Raw genomic sequence first — 20,643 nt, 5'->3', positions numbered from 1 at the left:
AACCCTCCACCTTCTACCACCAGAAAAAAAAGCCTTCAAGAAGTGACCTTGCACCTACACAAATCAGCCATGATGATGAGTCAAACGGATGAGTCAAGACAATGAGCAAAACTGCCCAAAGAAAATCACTTTGAACTCGTCAACCCCATGGTTGGTTTTGTTGGCTTTCCTTCTATTTCTTATGCACAAAGACTTGACCAGCTCTCATAGGAGTAATGTAGAAACTATAGAAGTGAAATCATGGTGGTTTAGGGCACTGTTTTGGTCTACACAAGATGACACAAGTGATGGAGTGCAAATTTGGAAATTTTAGCTTCTTACACCACCTTATACCAATCGCCTTCGACCAAGTGTAATGCCTGTCCATGTGGTGGAACTTTTTATAAAATGATTTTAGAAAAGACGACGTAAATTACCATTCAATTTAAAACTTTTACTTCCATACCTAGGGTGCAAGACTCTATGTTATAAAATAAAATATGCCTTGAGAATAAAAGATGTTTACCTGGAGAATAAAAGAGGTTTACCGCGGAAAACATTAATCTTAAGATAAAAATACCTCTCATACGGTTAAAACTCTCATGTCTAGACTTCCGTGCTCTTCCCCTTGGGGTTGTGTCCATCCTGACACGTACTGCTCATTCAGTTCCTGTGGGGGGATGGGCATACATAAAAACTAAAATGAGTCGATGACTCGTAAGCATTACTTCATATAGTTAAAAAAATAATAACATAGGTTTTCATTCATGCATTCATCATACCGTACATACTATATGTACATGCATGCATGCTTTCATTTGAAAACATCAATATACGAGGTTTTTTCCTTAAAAAGGGGGCTTTCTCTTCGTGAAACCTTTCTCCCGTCAGTGCCTTCATTTCTTCAAGAGTTCGATGCATTCATGCATTCATACATTCTTTCTTATCACTTTCATTGGCCGGTACACACTGTTACGCCTAGTGTGTTGGGGTTAGCAGTCTTTTGGACCCGGACTCTGCTCGTGGCCACGGGTTGGGAATCCCTTTTTCTTCAAGGGGCAGCACTAGGTGCACTACCAGTACTACTTACCTTGCATTGCAATCTGCCCATTCCTTTGGTACCCTTTTTATGCATTCATGTGGCCGTTACATATTTTCATACATTAAACGTTTAGTCATTTCTTTCAGTTCAGTCCTTTTAGTCCTTTCCATTCAGTTCAGTCCTTTCCTTTTCAGTGCAGTTCATTCATGGAAAACGTCATTTAAAAGCATGGGCTTAAACATTATCTTTCATGTCATCATTTAAAATATCGGTTCATGGCATCCTGAAAACATCAGTTCATAGGGACCTTTTAAAACACCATACTTTCTTCGAGTTGTTCAAAGCATCAGTTAAAGCATCAGGCATTAGGCTCAACATTTCTTTTTGTGGAAAATACATCCAATAGATATAGCGTATAATGATCCATTCACATGCGTACAATTAATACTTTGGTTGAGTAAAAGGGGGCTGCCAAGGAGGGCCGTATATACGTATACCTTTGAACACTTATACTTAGCATGTTTTCGTAAAACATCTTTGGTGCTGTTTCGTAAGGCATCGTAAAGGAAAAACATTTCATTTTCATTTCGTGTATTTTAGAAAACTCTAGAAGAGTATGAATATAATACTTACCTGGACTCCATGCTACTTTCATATCATGCAGTCCATTCATGTGCGTGTCAAATGGCAACCTACATGCATACACATAACCTTTACGTCATTTTCTATCTAGTGCATAAGCAATTTAAACTAGAAATAGAACTACACTTCACTTGAAACACTCTCCTTCTATCCCGTGCTCTTGCATGTCCTTTACCATGCTAAAACCTTCGAGGGCCACTTATGGTCACTATCTCTTCCAAACTCGACGTTCTACTACGAGTGCTTATCCACTAGGGTGAACCCATGATTCACCTTAGGATTAAACGTTTGGGTACCAAGAGTACCTCAAGTACTCTCACTACTATTCTTTACTTTATTATTACTTTTCACCTACTTTTTTACTATTCATTACTTTTTACCTACTATTCATTATTCTATTATTACTTTTTCACTACTATTCACAAACATTCTTAACACTTCTCAGGTATTCTCACTACCCAAACGTAGCAACTAAGACCTTCGTCTTACTCTTCCTATTGACCACATTCCGATGCATGATTTTGACCGATGAAATCATGCATCCCAATCCTAGACAATACACCCGTCACTGCCTCCATGTATTTTAACCCACACTAAATCCTCATTCCCATCCATACATGCCACACGGCTCTAAGCCAACTCTGTAACGTATAATCATGCTTAGGACAGATTACCCATTACATATGGTGAATCCGTCTGGTACATGTATCTCACCAGATTACACATGTACCTTACCCCTTACCACATAAGACCAACATATAACATGTTGATCACATGCTCGTAGGGACAAACGCCATACTCCGATACTAACCTTCTCTTAACTCGGCTAGCATGACTCTTCACGCTACCTGTCCCTTTTGACAGTTCATTCCAACACTTAACACGACAAGAATCCGTTCACAACTACGCCTTATGTCACGTCATATAGCTCAAGATTACTCCCAAGCTACACCGTGACCTTATCACATCATCTGACATCCTGCTACGTCATTTCTACACTAACTCCTCACCCATTACAAGCACGACTGCCAGTAACCATGTCAGTTTGTGACATTCCCTAGTCATGCTTCCGCTGCGCACTCTTACACTTGTTTTGACACTACACACATACTTTCAGCCATAAGTCAATCATGGTGACACCTGTCACCTCAGACCATAGGCCACACCATAACTACTTCGGGACACTATTCCATAGTTCCCGATACTACTCGTCACGTTCTACACCCATTAACCACACAACCATCCTTATCTTTGTGACATGCCACACGGGGTGTCGCTTTACCTCATGGAGTACACTCCATGTGTACTCCCATCACACACACTATGACCCATCACCACGACGGCATACGTGCCATATGGTGCATCACTCTACCACATGGAGTACACTCCACATGTACTCCTTTCACACACGTTACGCCTCATAGAGTACACTCCACGCGTATTCTTCTCATTCCACATTACGCCAAGAGGGTATACTTTACATATACTCTCATTATCCCACACTACGCCACGAGAGTACACACTCTCTTCCCAATCCACACGACGCCACATCATCACTACAACACATACTTCACAACCACACTTCACAGCACAGTCCACAACACTACACATCATACAACACAGATATGCCCAATACTTCACTACACAGTCCATCACAATACAGCGAACTCCACAATTACTAACAGCACAGTCCGCAACCTAACTAACCAACAAATAACATAATTAAAGAGGGATAGATAGTTATACCATCAACGGGATAACCCATGTGTTGCTCGCTAACCGTCACGGTTGATGAAGTCGGAAGGGTCATACGTGGCGACTAACCCATGTACAGTGGCTGTTTGGGTCCTTAAAGATGGCTACAGGGGTAGATCTATGCGTAGGAGGGTTGGGTCATGGGAATAGCTAGGTATGGTCTTGGAAGGGCTCATGGTGGCCTCATGGTGGCAGTGAGGGCGGAACACAGTGGATCCAGCCCTATACAGTGCACTCGAGAGGGTGAGGGTTCGTGTGACGCCCCAAATCCCCACTTGGGATGGAACAGAGACTTAGAGCGACGGGACATGCAACACAAGGTTACATACCCCCGTTCATGACAGTTAATATGCAATGCATCCTAGTATGCAACTAGCAGTATGCAATAATTGCAGCAAAAATAAAAGGTCAAGGTGAAAAAAATATGCCAGAATAACTAAAACAGCCCAACTTCATTAGAAAATCATCATGTTCGAAATACTAAAGTAGCATAGACTTATATACAAAGTCATAACATTATCTTAATGTGATCTAAAGCATAAAGGACTTGGGCTATGAACATCAAAATTAAGTCCAGCTTCCTCTCCAGATCCAACTCCTCCTCAATCATGTGAATTCAGTGCTCCATCAATCTCGTCTTGGTCGATTCCTGACACAACTTCCATCATTCCAAGTGGAATGATAGTGGTTCCATAAAATGGTGAGATTCACTTGAAATCTTAGTAAGTTAAACAACTAATGACACAAAAATAAATCAATCATGAAAAATGATAAATATGCAATGCATGAGATGCAAAAAATTAGTGTACATGTCTCCCATCTAGATTCCTCAATATTTTTTTTTAAAATATGGAGACACAGGTTTTTGCTCAGTAAGTAATTTCGTCATCATTTTTTACAAGACATAACTTCTTCATAAAAATCTCATCATCATAGACTTACATCATTATCTTAATTAATAACATAACGTGTGGTAATGTCACAGTTTCCCATATGCACTGTGAGTACCTGCCGATGACTGTAGTATAACTTACGTTGAAACTACGTTGTCTATAAACACGTTCTCAATGCATTGGTAAATAACATAACATCATAAAAATCATAACGTGTACACCCACCAGCGTTAGGTGTCATAACATGTTAACTTTGCTCCGGTGTTCTTTAAAAAGAATCCATTCGAAGCCTGTTGACCGTTCTTCATCAACCCAGGGGTTACCACTCCATTATTAAACACTCCAGAGTGGACAGAGGAGTTCCACTAGGATAATTCCCCATCCTATCCTTTGGGATCGTGATAAAAATAATTTTCATACAATGTTTTGAAAAATATTTTTCACAACATGTGCAAATGTAGTAAATTTCATGAAAAAAATGACTTTTATAAATGTAATATGTAAAAATGGTGAAAATGTCATATTTTATATAAGTATGCACTCAATGTGTCATATAACATGATAAATTATGCCCAAAATGATAATTGATGAATAAATGAAGCATTTATCAATAATTCATAAGAAAATTATCAAGGTGTAAGTTAGAGGCCAACTTACAAACTTCCTGAGAAATTTGAAATTAGCGTCGTAGCTGCGTAAATCGTTTGTATACTAAGTTAGGGTTAATATACTTATGGATAGGTTCAAAATCAATGACTTCAAAAAAAAATTGGGTATTTACAAAAATACTCCTAGACTTTCAAAAATTGCCATTTAGGCCCTAAATTTTCACTAATTGCAAACGAACTCCAAATTTAACCAAATTTCATGGACTTCATATTTTTGGAATTTTAAAACCATCCATACCCTTAGATTTGCAAAATTCAAAGTGAAATTTGTCTAATTAGTCCCAACCCGTGACATGCATCCTAGTTGATGCCTATGTGTATTTCAACTATTGATCCCTATGAATGCATACATATGAGATTTTATTTAATTATTAATGATCACTAAAATATTTAGGGACATTATGAAGTCTAATACTTAAGTAATCAAGTTCATCCCAACACTTAATCAAAGCTAAGAAATCATTAATCACCAATATGCTTAAAACCGATTCATGCTTGATGATCAAAACAAGATAGATTTAAAACCTATCATGACATGCTTCTAATCACAAATTTAACCTCCCATAATCATGTTAGGAAAATGATAGATCATATAAAATCATGCTTAGGACATGCCATAGCTAAATTTCCAAATAATAACATTTAATCATTCAAACCTTCCTTTAATTGACCCGGTTTTGCATTAAGCATTATAACCTTCTCAAAACTCAACCAAATTTCATAACAACACTTAGAAACAAAGCTTAACATGCTAGATAAGATCAAAAGGAAGAAAATTTACAAATTTCGTGGCCTTCCAATCACTCTAGATTGCCTTACACAAGACACTAAAAAACTCACCAAAACTCACTCGGTTTGCACTCTTTTGATCTCTAACAGGGGGAAATGCTCTCAAGGCTCAAGATGATGGTTGGAGCTGTGGTGTGGGTGAAATTAGAAGGGGAGGGAAGTATTTATAGGTGGCCAAGGGTGAGAGACCTTGGCTTGGGTGCTTGGTGATTGGGTGAAGTGGGAGGTGCTCAAATTTGGAAAATTTCCAGATTTGCTTGCATGAGCTTAGGTCACTTGTGCAGAATGAAATAGTGCCCTAAACCACCATCATTTCCTCTCCACAATAGCTGCAAGGGTCCTGTAGATGACTCTAGATCTTGGAGCATCATTTGGATGGCAGAAGATCCCTCAAACCACCATTGAAAACAGGTGGATGAAGGTGGTTGTGTGGTGGCAGAAAATCAGTTCGGTTTTGGATCCATTTGGGCAGCCAAAATGAGTCAAAATCCTTCATGATGGTCATGGGACTTCTTGGTGATTGGGTGGAGAAGGAGGTGGCATGGGTGGTGGTGCAAACCATGGCAGGAGGCTGGTTCAAATTCAATCCAAATGGTTCCTACACAAACTAGACCAAGGTGCACCCAGTTTGGTTCTTTGAGTTGGTTGATGCAACCAATTTCGTCCAAGGCTCAAAATGATTTTGGGAGGGTCTCATGAGGTGTTTAAGGAACATATTACCCTTGAGGATAAACCACAAAAATGTTGGGCCCAAGGGCAAAACAGTCCAAGCATTACAAAGGGCAATGCACAAAACCAATTGAAGCATGATTTGGGCTTGTTATGTCATTTTTCTTAATGACATGTGGAATGGTTTAGCTTGTGTATTAACATGGTCTAATCATGGTTTAAGGGAGTATTAATTCAAGAAAATTTGAATAAAAAATTTTAAGAAAAGATTAAGCATAGCTTAAAGTTCACTAACCTCAAGTATGATGGTTAATGGCCTTAGCAAATTTTTAAAACTTAATTTTGATACTTTGAGTGTGATTTGGGCTTAAGAAAACCAATGGTATGGTGTATTGGGCTTTTGATTTTTGAATGGTAAAATGAGTCCAAACATGACTTTGGGCCATATGAGCTTGAAAATGGCCAAGGGTCCAAATCTACACCAAAAGCCTTATGCCTTCCTATACTTGGGCCAAGACTAGCCTTGATTTCCTAAGGGCTTGGTTCAAGATTTTTCTTGGGCTAGGCCCATGAATGTACTTGGGTCCTAAAAAGCCTTAACAAAATTACTAATGGGCTTGCCTCTTTAATCCTTAGGTCATTAACACTAAGCACCAACTTTAATGCTAATCCCATTATCAACCTTAATGAAAGTGATTAATCTAAAAATAAAGGCCTAATCTAGAGTACTTAAGGGTTAATCAAGAGTTAATTAAGTGGGGTGTTACAGTTCGTGTGAAGCTAGGGGCGGCTGGGGATTACGGCTGGCCATGGAAGGGCTTAGGAGGTGCCGTGGAGGGGCATGGTGGCGATGGAGTGGCGGCACGGTGGCTGGAGGTGCCGGATCTAGCCGTGAAGTGGAGAACACTCGTGAGAGAGTGAGAGTGTGTGTGGGAGGAAGTAGGCTCGGCTGGGCATAGGGGTGGCTAGGGGAGGTTGTCGGTGAGGGAGGAGGCTTCTGGTTGTGGTGTGGTGGCCGTGGGAGGCGGAGCTCGACCGTGGGTATGGTGAACCCATGCGTTGAGGTTGCGTGAGTGCGGTCTAGGGAGGAGTCAAGGGGATGAGGAAGGGGCTGGTCAGGGGAGACCCATGGTGGTGCTCAGTGGAGCTAGAGGGGAGGCCGGTAAGGTGGTCGGTGTCGTCGCATGGTGGCGCATGGAGTGCTGGGGGCTCAACAAGGAGATCGGGTGAGGGGAAGGGGGTTTCCGTCGAGCTCAAGGGGAGAGGGAGAAGAGAGAGAAGGAAGGGAAAAGTGAAGGAGAAAGAGAGAGGGTTTGGGTTTTAATCCTAACCCTCTATCTTGGGATCTTCAAAACAATCTAACGGTGGAGGATTAAAACACTAATTTGAAAATGTGTAAATATTAACTTAATTAAAAGCACTGAGAGGAATTAAGGTAGAATATTATTTAAACTAAACTTTAGTTTATAAAATAATATTCCTTCATCATTAATAAAATGATGAAGTCTTATTTAATATCTTTAAAAGAATAAAACCATTTAATTAATTAGAGTTTTCAATATAATTTAAATCTCATAATATTTTAAATAACTGAAATTATTTTAATAAATGATATTAAAATGATTTTTTGACAATTATAATATTTTTGGAGCTCTTAAAAAATGTTATAATTGTCTTATTTAAAATCAAGCTTAGTTCAATAACACTGGAAATACCCCATATAAATATTTTCAGTGCATTTAAAATATTGGGCGTACTTTAAAAATCACATATTATCTTTAAAAACATGCCATAGAGATTTAGCATGCATAACGAGACTCGCAGTCGCTAGTGAGAAGGGCAGAGTGTTACATAATTTCCGTCCTTGGAACTTGCTTACGTCAGAAGGAAGGAGCGGGTTGTTACACCAAGGCCAACATCCCCTCCCTTTGGCTGCCTATAAAAGGCCCCTTCATCCCTTCATTTCCTCCACACCTCAACTCCAAGCTATCTCTTGAGTCTTGAGAGCACTTCTCCCCCTTAGAGAGCAATAGAGTGAAACCGAGTAGGTTTTTGGTGAGTTCTTGAGTATTTTTGAGTAAGGCTGCCTTGAGTGGTTGGAAGGCCACAAAATTTGTAAGTCTTCTTGATCTTGATCTTAGTTATCATATCAAACTTTGTTTCCAAGTGTTGGTGCAAAATTTGGTTGAGTTTTGAGAATGTTATCAAGCTTAGTTCAAAACAAGGTAATTAAAGGGTGGTTTGAAGGATTAAATGATTTTAAGTGAAAATTTAACTATGGCATGTCTTAAACATGATTTGATATGATTTATTATTTTCTTAAGATGATTATGGAATGTTTGATTTGTGATTAAAAGCATATCATGATAGGTTTTAAATCTATCTTGTTTTGATAAACAAGTATGAATCAGTTGAATAAATTGGAGATTTAAGATATCTTAGCCATGATTAAGTGTTGGGATGAACTTGATTACCAAAACATTAGCCTTAATTATTTCATTAAAGATGTTAGTGATCATTTGTAATTAAGGAAAATCTCATATCCATGCATTCATAGGGATCAATAGTTGATAACACACTTAGGCAACAACTAGAGTGCATGCCACGGGTTGGAACTGTTTGGGCAAGTTTCACTTTGATTTTTGAAAATACAAGAGTATAGATGGTTTTAGAATGCCAAAAATATGAAGTCCATAAATTTTGGTTAAATTTGGAGTTCGTTTACAAGTAGTGGAAATTTAGGGCCGTAACGACAATTTTTGAGTCTAGGGGTATTTTTATAAATATCCATTTTTGAACCTTTGATTTTGAACCTCAACCATAGAAGTATCAATCCTAACTTAGTACACACTTGATTTTAGCTGTTACAACATTTTTTCGATTACTCAGGATGTTTGTAAGTTGGCCTCTAACTTACACATTGACAGATTATTTATGATTTATTGATAAATGCTTCATTCATGTTTCAATTATCACTTTGAGCATAAAATATCATGTATATGATACATTGAGTGTATATTTACATGACATGTGATATTTCTATCATTTTAGCATATTGCATCTATAAATGTCATTTCACATAAAAAGCTTGTTATATATATGCACATGTCATGGAACACATTTTTTAACTTAGCTTGAAAATAATTTTTGTCATGACCTCAAAGGTTAGGATGAGAAATTATCATAGTAAAACTCCTTTGTCTACTCTAGAGTATTTAATAATAGAGTGATAACCCCTGAGTTGACAAAGAACATTCAACGAGTTTCGAATGGGCTCTTTTTAAAGAACGCTGGAGCGAAATCAATATGTTATGACACTGAATGTTGGTGGGTGTACATGTTATGATGTTATGTTATATTATCTATGCATTGAGAATGAGTCTGCAGACAACGTAGTTTCAACATGAGTTGTACTACGGTCACTGGCAAATACTTACAGTGCAGAAGGGGAGCTGTGACTATACCACACGTTATGATTAATTTATGAATTGCTAAAAATGATGAAATGTTATGATGAAAATATTATCTTTTGACGATTAAAGTAAAAATGTTCTCTAAATGAAAATACCGTTTTTCTGAAAATATTGAGGAATCTGGATGGGAGACACACGCACATTTTTCTGCATTTCATATTTATCATTCTTCGTGCATAATTTATCTTTGTGTAAGTTGGTTGTTAACTTACTGAGATTTCATGTAAATCTCCCCCTGTGGACCTATTATTTTTCCACTTGAAATGATAAAAGTTGTGTCAGGATACGAGGAGGACGAATTAAATAGAGCACTAGATTCGACTGATTGAGATGGAGCTGAACTCGAAAGGAGACTAGATTTGATCATCATGTTTATAGCCCTAGTCCTTCATGCTCTAGAATGCATGAAGCGATTAAATTAACTTTAAAGACTTTAATATTTAGTTGTATTAAGTTATGCTACGATTTGGCTTTGAACTTATAATGATCAGTAATGCACTGGGATGTTTTAGTTATTCTAGCATAAGTTCTGTTTTCACCTTTCTATCTGTTGCGGTTATTGCATACTACTAGTTACATACTAGGATGCATTGCATATTAACTATTATGAATGAGGGTATGTAATCTTGTGTTACATGTCCCGACGCTCTAAGTCTCCGTTCCATCCCAAGCGGAGGTTGGGGGCGTCACACTCATTCCAGAGTGGACAGAGGAGTTTCACTAGGAGAGTTCTCCATCCTAGCCTTTAGGGTCGTGAAAAAATTTATTTTCATGCAATGCTTGAAAAAAGTGTTTCATGACATGTGCATATGTAGCAAGTTTCATGTGAAAATGACATTTATATGCAATATGCTAACAATGATAAAAATTTCATATGTCATGTAAGCAAGTAATCAAATACTCAATGTATCATATAACATTTCATGCTAAAATGACATTTACAATATGAATGTGGCATTTATACAAAAATCATAAATAAATTATCTAATATTAAGTTAGAAGCTAACTTACAAACTTTTTGGGTACTTAGAAAATTGGTGCGGATGTAATAAGAGTTATTCTAAGTTAGAAATTGCATAACTAGGAAGATGCTCATAATCAAAAGGGCACATATAATATTTATAAAACTACCCCTACAATTACCCAAAATTACCACTAAGGTCCTAAACTTTCAATATTTGCAATTTTGACTCCAAATTTCACCAAATTTCACAAACCTCATATTTTCTATTTTCTAAATCCATATATAACCTTAGAATTTCAAAAATCAAACTACTATGTAACAACCCGCTCCTTTCAAACGCAAGTAAATTCAACTGCGAGTCTTGTTATGTATGCTGAATCTCGATGGCGTGTTTCTAAAGATATTATGTGATTTCTAGAGTATGCTCAGTATTTTAAATGCACTGAAAATATTTATATGGGGGTATTTTTAGTATTATTGAACTAATTTTGATTTTAAATAAGACAATTATAATATTTTTGAAAATCTCCAAAAATATTATAAATGTAGGAAATCATTTTAATATCATTTATTAAAATGATTTCAGTTATTTAAAATATTATGAGATTTAAATTATGTTGAAAACTATAATTAATTAAATAGTTTTATTCTTTTAAAGATATTAAATAAAACTTCATCATTAATGATGAAGGAATATTATTTTGTAAACTAAAGTTTAGTTTAAATAATATTCTATCTTAATTCCTCTCAGTGCTTTTAATTAAGTTAATGTTTACGCATTTTAAATAAGTGTTTTAATTTCTCATTGTTAGATCGTTTTGTAGATCCCAAGATGAAGGGCCTGGATTAAATATCCAAGCCCCCTCTTTTTCTTCCTCACTCTTTCCTTCCCTCTCTCTTTCCTCCCTCTCCCTCACTTTGCAAGCTCCCCTCCCTCTCACCCAATCCTCCCTCAGCCCAGCTTGGCGCCGCTATGTACCACATGACCTCACCGCCACCACCATCGGCGTCCCCTCACTCCGACGAGCTGCCACCACCGAACCCAGCCTCCCTCCGATTTTCCCTATTTGAGACCCACGACCTAAACTCCTCCATGAGCTCCTCCAAGCCAGCCAAGCCCTCCCTCCAACGTGTGCCACCTCGGCACCACCACGAGACCACCATCCCAGGACCACAACCCAACCCTCATATCCATAGATCCACACCTATAGCCATCTTCAAGGGCCCAAACGACCATTGTACATGGGTTAGCCGCCACATACGATCCTTTCGACGTCATCAACGGTGACAGTCAGTGAGCAATGCAGGGGTCAACCCGACGATGGTATAACCCTCTATCCCTCGTTAATTATGTTAGTTGGTTGGTTAGGTTGTGGACTGTGTTGTTAGTATTGTGGAGTTCGTTGTATCGTGTGATGATGTGATGTGATGTGATGTGATGTGATGTGTATGTGAAATGTTGGGGCATAGTTGGGAACTATGTTGTGTAGTGTTGTGGATTGTGCTGTGAAGTGTGGATTGGGAAGAGTACACATGGAGTGTACTATGTGTGGTGTAGTGTGCGTGAAGGGAGTACACGTGGAGTGTACTCCATGCGATGGAATGATGCACCATATGGCTCGTATGCCGTAGTGGTGATGGGTCGTAGTGTGTGTGAAGGGAGTACACATGGAGTGTACTCCATGAGGTGCATCGATACACCGTGTGGCGTTTGCGAAGACAAGAATGGTTGCATAGTTGATGGGCGAAGAGAGTGATGAGTAGTGTCAGAAATTGTGAAATAGTGTCCCGAAGTAGCTGTGATGTGGCCTGTAGTTTGTGGTGACAGGCGTCACTGTATTTGACTTATGACTAGGAGTATGTGTGAAGTGACAGAACAAGTGTAAGAGAACGCAGCAGAAACATGACTGGGAAATGTCACGAAGTGACATGGTTAAACCAGAAGTCATGCTTGTGATGGGTGAGGAGTTAGTGTAAACATTACGTAGCAGGATGTCAGGTGACGTGACAAGGTCATGGTGTAGCTTGGGAGCAGTCTCGAGCTATATGACATGACGTAAGGCGTAGTTATGAATGAAATCTTGGCATATTAAGTGTTGAGATGAACTATCAAGAGGGACGGGTAGCATGAAGAGTCATGCTAGCCGGGTTAAGAGAAGGTTGGTATAGGAGTATGGCGCTTATCCTTACGAGCATGTGATCAACATATTATATGTTGGTCTTAGGTGATAAATGGGTAAGGTATGTGTGTAATCTGGTTAGACACATGAGCCGTATAGATTCACCGTATGTAATGGGTAATCTGTTCTAAGCATGGTTACACAGTGCTTAAACCTCGCAGTTGGCTTAGAGTCGTGTGGCGTGTATGGATGGGAATGAGGATTTAGTGTGAGCTAAGATGCATGGAGGCAGTGACGGATGTATTGTCTAGGGTTGAGATGCGTGATTCCGTCGGCCGGAATCATGTGTCGGAATATGGTCAATAAGAAGAGTAAGATGAAGGTCTTAGTATCTTAATCCTAAGGTGAATCATGGGTTCACTTTAGTGGATGAGCACTCGAGGTAAGACCTTGAGTTTGGAAGAGGTAGTGCCCGTAAGTTGATCCTGAGATTTTAGCATAGTAAAGGGCACGTAAGAGCACGGGATAGAAGGAGAGTGTTCCAAGTAAAGTGTAGTTCTATTTCCAGTTTAAGTTGCTTATGCACTAGATAGAGAATGGCATCAAGGTTATGTGTATGCATGTAGGTTGCCATCTGACACGCACATAAATGGACTGCATGATATGAAAGTAGCATGGAGTCCAGGTAAGTATTATGTTCATACTCTTTTAGAGTTTTCTAAAGGATACGAAAAGAAAAATGAAATGCTTTTCCTTTACGATGCTTTACGAAAGGACACGAAAGATGTTTTACGAAAGCATGCTAAGTAGAAGTGTTTAAAGGTATACGCATGTATGGCCCTTACTTGGCAGTCCCTTTTTACGCAACCAAAGTATTAATTGTATATATGTAAATGGATGAATGCAATATCTATTGTATGTATTTTCTACGAAAAGAAATGTTGAGGCTTATGCCTCAAGCTTTAACTGATGCTTTAAATGATACAAAGAAAGTGTTTTAAACGTCCCTATGAACTGATGTTTTAAGAATGCCATGAACTGATGTTTTATGGATGCCATGAAAAATGATGTTTAAGCCCATGCTTTCAAATGATGTTTCTCCATGAACGAACTGCTAAATGAAAAGAAATGAAAGGACTGAAGTGAAAGAAAGGACTGAAATGAAATGCATGAAAATATGTAATGCCCATATGAATGAATGAAAAGGGTACCAATGGACAAGGCAGATTGCAATGCCAAGTAAGTAGTACTGATAGTGTACCCAGTGTTGCCCCCTAACGGAAAAGGGATTCCCAACCTGTGGCCACGGGCGGGGTCCAAGTCCAAAAGACCGCTAACCTCAACACACGGGGTGTAACAATGTGTACTGACAATGAAAGTGATAAGAAAGAATGTATGAATGCATGAATGCATCGAACTTTTGAAGAAATGAAGGCATTGACGGGAGATACGTTTACGAACAGAAAACCCTTTTTAAAGAAAAACCCGTCTAGTGATGTTTTCAAACGAATGCACGCATGCATGTATGTATAGTATGTGGTATGATGAATGCATGAATGAAAATCTATGTTATTATATTTTAATGGTATGAAGTAATGCTTATTAAGTATTTGACTCATTTTAGTTTTTATGTGCGCCCCTCCCCCACAGGAACTGAATGAGCAATACACGTCAGGACGGACATGGCCCATGAGGAAGAGCACGGAGGTCTAGGCATGAGAGTTTTAACTGCATGAAAGGCCCTTTTATTTTAAAATTGATGTTTTCCGTTGTAAATCTCTTTTATTCTCAAAGCATATTTTATTTTATAACGTAGAGTCTTGCACCCTAGGTATGAAAGTAAAAAGTTTTAAATCGAACGGTAATTCTTGTCGTCCTTTCTAAAATTATTTTATAGAAAGTATCACCACAAAGACGGGTGTTGCATACTATGTCCAAATCATCCAACCCGTAGCATGCAATTTGGTGACCATTTTTGTGATTTCAAACCCATAGCTTCTTTGCATGCATATGTGATCAAATTCCATCAAATATAAATCCATAAAACTAATCTTGGAACATGTTTACAACTTGGAATAATGCCACACGAGTTCATCCCAACACTTAGGCATTGAATGACACCAAATCATCCCACCTTCAAACCGTGTATGCATGATGTTTCTAGCTTCTCTTTGTCAATGCAAGTTTTAAAGTCTAAAGAAATCATGCATTTCAATACCTAGCATTATGATAATTGGTTCCTAAAGGTTCATAAGGCCATCCTTGAGGAAATAGAACATGATATCCCAAGATTATTCTCATACAAGTGCAAACCGAATACTTAGATGATCAACACAAGTTATGGATTTATAAACCTATCATGACATGCTATTTTTCTCAAATTTAAACCTTCAATAAATCTCCCAAGACATTAGTAAAACATATAAAATTATATCAAGATATGCCATGGCTAAAATCTCATCCCAAATTAATTTATTCTATCAAAACTCCAAATCTGAACCAAAATGCATCTCTTCAAGTTAAACCATATATAATTCAATCAAAACTTCATTATCATGTCATAAATCAAAGCCTAACATGTTAATCCAACACCCAAAAAAAACATAGAGTATGATTACTCACCAAAACGTGGCTTTGATGCTCCAAAAATCAACTCACTCTCAACCCACTCGGTTTCACACTCCTCTCACACTTGGAGTACTTTGCTCTCAATAATGCTTGAGGGAGGTGTGTGAGGAAGTGATGGGTGAAGGAAGGTATTTATAGGACTCAAATGGAGGGGGTGAGAGGTGAAGGGGTGTTGGTTTGGCTAAAATGAAGTGAGTGTGATTGGTGTGTGTGGGTGGTGGAATGATTGAGTGCATTTTCAGTTTTTCCATTGCTTGGTCAGTTGGGTAGTGACCTAAAGATGCATGATTACCTCATGTCAAGTGCTAGAGGATGACCATAGGTGTAGGGGCTGAGTAGTTCCAGAATTTGGGACAAAAATCCCAAGAAAATACGAGTTGAAAGTCAACGGTTTTGGCTTCACCAAAGCTGTCCAGATATTTTATCCTCTTTTGTCCCATCCTCTTAGTCTGATTTGGGGGAATTATGACAATCATTTGAAATCATTTCCAAGTGAGGAAGAGAGGTTGTTTAGCCAAGTGATTCAAAGGCGTGCCTCTCTCTGAGCCAATCGGTTGGGCTGGGGGTAATTGAACACGAAATCACGTGAGTGCTTTGAAGCACTTCCAAGGGACAAAATGACAAGGGTGGTGGTGTGGGGAAGTGAGGCAAAGAGGTGCAGAAATTCTTTGAAGAATCAAGGTGCAGCCGATTTGAATTCAACTAGCTTCCGGCGTGAATAATTGGGTTTTTGTTTTTGTTTCTTGGAACTACTTTGTACACTCACTTGGTCTAATTTTAGGGGTAGTCATGAGGTTTGAATGTACAAAAAATATGCAAGAAAACTTATGGAAGGGGTGTGGTTTTGAAGTCTTATTGAAGGGGTTGCTTGGTTTTGCATCAAGTAGCCGATTGGTGGGTTGGGGTGGCATTGACACGTCTTTGGTTCATGAGGCATGGTTTGGGTTAATCCTAACCTTAAAGAGTTGTCTAAGAGTGATGCAAAAATAAGTGCAAAAGACAAGAATTTCAGATTTTAAAAATATAAAGTAAGGGTTTCAAGAAAACTATGAAAAATCATGATGTTTAGATTACTATTCATAAATGAAATGAATAGTGATCTTTAACTCAAGTTAAAAATCTAACCGAGGCTGAATTATAACCCTAGGGGCGTGTGGGGTAAGCTTGGGGAGAAAAGAAACCAATTGTATGATGTATGTGGGTCCCATTTGGAAGAATTAAATAAAACACAAGTTTTGGGCTTCATGGATTGGCTTTTATTGGGCCATATGAATAAGCCTTGATTGTGGGCCAAGGAGTGGGCTTATCCATTGGTCTTATGACCAGCTTTATTAGACCTAACCTTGGCCTCAATAGCCCACTTGGTTGGGTCCTAGCCTTGGGTCTTTCTTCTATTGGGCAAATTCCTTGAATCTTACTATGTTGGGTTCAATAGCCTTATGCTTACTAAGTTGGGTCTAATAAGTTAGGCCCATAGTTTTGTGTCCAATAGGTGAGACCTAAAATCTTATGTCTTCTAACTTGTGCCTAAGGCCTTAGTGTCTCTCCTAAGCAACTATACCCAAAAAGTTTGGGCCCTTACTAAACCACTCTTAGACTTTCTAAATCCGCTCAATATTTAACCCATTTGCCTAGCCCATCAATATGCCATGTGTCATTCTTCCATTGGTCTCTTGGCATTTATCCTCAAAATTAATAAAGTACTAAAAATTCTCCAAAATAATATTTGTCCAAAATGCCCTGCCCCTAGAGTGACCTATGGAACAATGGTTGAGACAGTACCAAAATGCCTCCAACAATGTGATCTGTCATCACATCCACCTACCATTTGAAAATGAAATTCCCTATAAAGACAGGTGCTGAAGAAGTTTGCGATGAGCAGGCACTACCACACGAATGCTACATACAATAGCTTAAGGACGTAGGGAGATATGTACACGCATTGGAGGTAGAGACATAAATTGCTATCAAATAGGGCCTTCCCTTGTGTGCCTTGAGCGCGGGGTTGAGGCGAGGGATGAGCAAAGGTTGAGATAAGGAGAATTCGATGAAACCTTAGAACTAGTAAGCCTAGACCCGGACTGCCATGAAGCAATGAATATAATACGGACAAGGATGGAGCTCGAGATCAGACGTCAACTAAAAGAGCTCTTGACCGAGCACATGGATGTGTTCGCATTGAGTCATGAGGATCTGCCCGGTATTGATGCCAAGATCATTGAGCATCACCTCTGTGTTGACCCGGAGGCCAAGAAGGCTCACTAGGAGTGAAGGAGATTCAGCACTGAGAAGTACGTGGCAATAACAGAAGTGGTTGAGCACTTTTTGGCTATGAGGTTCAATAGGGAAGCCCATTACCCATAATGGTTGTCCAACGTCGTCCTAGTGAAGAAATCAAACAACAAATGGTGGATGTGCATTGATTTCATCGACCTAAACAAGGCATGCCCGAAGGACAGCTTCCCTTGCCATGCATTGACTTGATAGTTGATTCGATGGTAGGCCACTGGATGTTAAGTATCATGGATGCTTATTTCGACTACAATCAAATTCGGATGAGCCTGGGTGATCAAGAGAAAACTTCACTCATAACGGATAGGAGGTTGCATTGTTACCAAGTGATGCCCTTCAGTCTGAAGAATGTCGATGCCACGTATCAGATGTTGGTAAACTGCATGTTTAAAGATCATATTGGGCGCATCATGGAAGTCTACGTGGACAACTTGCTTGTGAAGAGCAAGACACTAGCATCACTTGTCGGACTTATGCACGGCTTTCATCATCCTGTAGCGGTACATGATGAAGCTAAGCTCGACAAAGTGTGCCTTCATAGTGGATTATGGCAAGTTCCTGGGTTTCATGGTAATGAAAAGGGGAACAAGGCTAATCCTGAGAAAATCAAGGCGATAATCGACATGGAGGAGCTCGGGAACCTTAATGAAGTATGGAGACTAATTGGGAGGATAATTGCCCTCAACCGATTCATGCCCAGATCAATAGACAAGTGCCTGCCCTTCTACCAAGTATTGCAAAACGCCCACTCCTGGAACAACGAATGGGAAGAGGCATTTGAGAGACTCAACGAGTACTTGTCCAACTTGCCCCTCTTGAGTCAACCCAGGTAAGGGGAAACCTTGACTTGTCAGTTCCCTCTTACGCGGTCTCGGTCACCCTGATGAAGGAAGGCTAGAATGCCTAGAAACTAGTGTACTACACAAGCCGTGCGCTAAAGGGAGCTGAAACCCGCTATCCACGCATAGACTTGCTAATAGAGGCCTTATTTTCAAGCCCACCCGATCAAGGTGCTAATGCAAAATCCTCTAGGAAAGGAATTGAGGAGGCTCAATACGTCAGGATACCCCGTGAACTGGTCAATTAAACTGAGTGAATTTGACATAGAGTACCTCCCCCGGAGCACCATGAAGGGGCAAGTCGTGGTGGAGTTCACCAACTTTCCCGAAGAAGTAAAGGTGCCTCCTACTGGAAAACCTTGGTGAGTCACTATCGATAGCTCCTTCTGCCGATCAAGCGGTAGGGTAGGGTAGGTGTGCACATCGTGACTGACGCAAAAAGGAAATCCATTACGCGATAAAGCTTGTGTTCAAAGTTACCAACAATGAAGTAGAGTATGAGGCACTAGTGGCAAGGCTTGTTGTGGCAGAGGTGCTGGAGGCGAAAGAGGTTGACGTCTGGGTCAACTCCTAGGTTGTAGTAAGCCAGGTAAAGGGCGTGAGTACATAACAAAAAAGATAGAGGATGTATCTGCAACAAGTGTGGGAGTTTCTTCTAGTACTTTGACATTAAGTAGGTATCATGAGAGGATAACTAGAAAGCGGACAAACTACTCGGGTCACCTTAGGCATGGATGGGATGACCCTGCCTTAGGAAGTAGAAATCATCTAGACATTGGAAACCCCCTTAATCGAGAGCGAAGTCTCGGTGGTGAGTTTAGGGACTCCTGATGGGCATTGGACATCGCAAAGTGCCTTACCAGTGGAGAACTCCCCACTGAAAAGTGGGAGGCTAGGAAGATGAGAGATCGAGCAGCTTAGTTCATTCTTGTTGACAGATTACTGTACAAGCATTTTTCTACACCCCTCAAGAAGTGTATCTTGGCAGAAGAAGCATGGTACGTAATGGCGGAAATACATGAAGCTGTGTGGGGGAAGGCCTTGGGAGGAAAGATCCTTAGAGCAAGCAATTATTGGCCATGCCCCCTTGGAGACGCAAAGGAATTTGTCAGGAAATGCGTAAAATGTCAGCTACACGTGCACGTGCCTCATCGTCTACCAAAAGAGTTGACATTAATAACGACATTGTGGCCTTTCACACAGTGGGGGATCGACATCATGGGACCCATGACCCAAAGCAAAGGGGAAGTAAAATTCACTGTGGTCGTAGTGGATTACTTCACAAAATGGGCAGAGGCTAAGGCTAAGGCTGAGGCTGAGGCTTTGGTGACTATCATGGTGCGCAACATCACTAATTCCCATTGGAAACCCATTGTATGTTGATTCAAGGTCCCTCAAAACCCGATCTTCGATAACGGTGGCAGTCTGACTTTGATCACTACTATGGCCGGTGCACAAAACTCAGAATGAAAGTCAAATATTCTTACGGCCACCCCCGAGCTAACGTTCAAGTCGAGGCCACCAATAAGACCATGTTCACTATTCTAAAGAAAATACTAGAGGATAATAGAGGAGCATGGTCTGAAGAACTCACCGAAGTCTTGTTGGCTTATCGAACTATGGAAAAGACCCCAATAGGCAAAACCCCTTTCGCCATGGACCATGGGAGTGAAGCGGTAATACCCGTCGAGATAGGGGTATCGAGCTACAGAGTTAAGCACTACAATGAGGAGTCTAATAGTTGGAGGCTAGAAGAGAACCTCAACATGTTGGAAGGAAAAATGGAAGAAGCAAAGATCAGGATGGTCGCCACAAGAGAAGAACAGAGCAATACTTCAGCTGAAGGGTCAGGCCTAGAGAATTCAGAGTTGGAGACCTAGTGTTGAAAGA

The 20,643-nt window shown here is 39.7% G+C and overlaps 1 long non-coding RNA gene across 1 annotated transcript; it reads right to left on the bottom strand.

The window, feature by feature from the left end:
- Nucleotides 1–232: 232 nt before the first annotated feature.
- Nucleotides 233–8,459, bottom strand: LOC121245747. Its single transcript, XR_005936995.1, has 3 exons — nt 8,343–8,459; nt 5,958–5,962; nt 233–340 (listed from the first exon to the last, which is right to left on the bottom strand). It is a non-coding gene; the product is annotated as an uncharacterized LOC121245747 (long non-coding RNA).
- Between the last annotated feature and the right edge of the window lie 12,184 nt (nt 8,460–20,643).

Source organism: Juglans microcarpa x Juglans regia, chromosome 1S (genome assembly GCF_004785595.1).
Source record: "Juglans microcarpa x Juglans regia isolate MS1-56 chromosome 1S, Jm3101_v1.0, whole genome shotgun sequence".
Taxonomy (NCBI): domain Eukaryota; kingdom Viridiplantae; phylum Streptophyta; class Magnoliopsida; order Fagales; family Juglandaceae; genus Juglans; species Juglans microcarpa x Juglans regia.
This window is presented reverse-complemented; position numbering and strand designations above follow the sequence as displayed.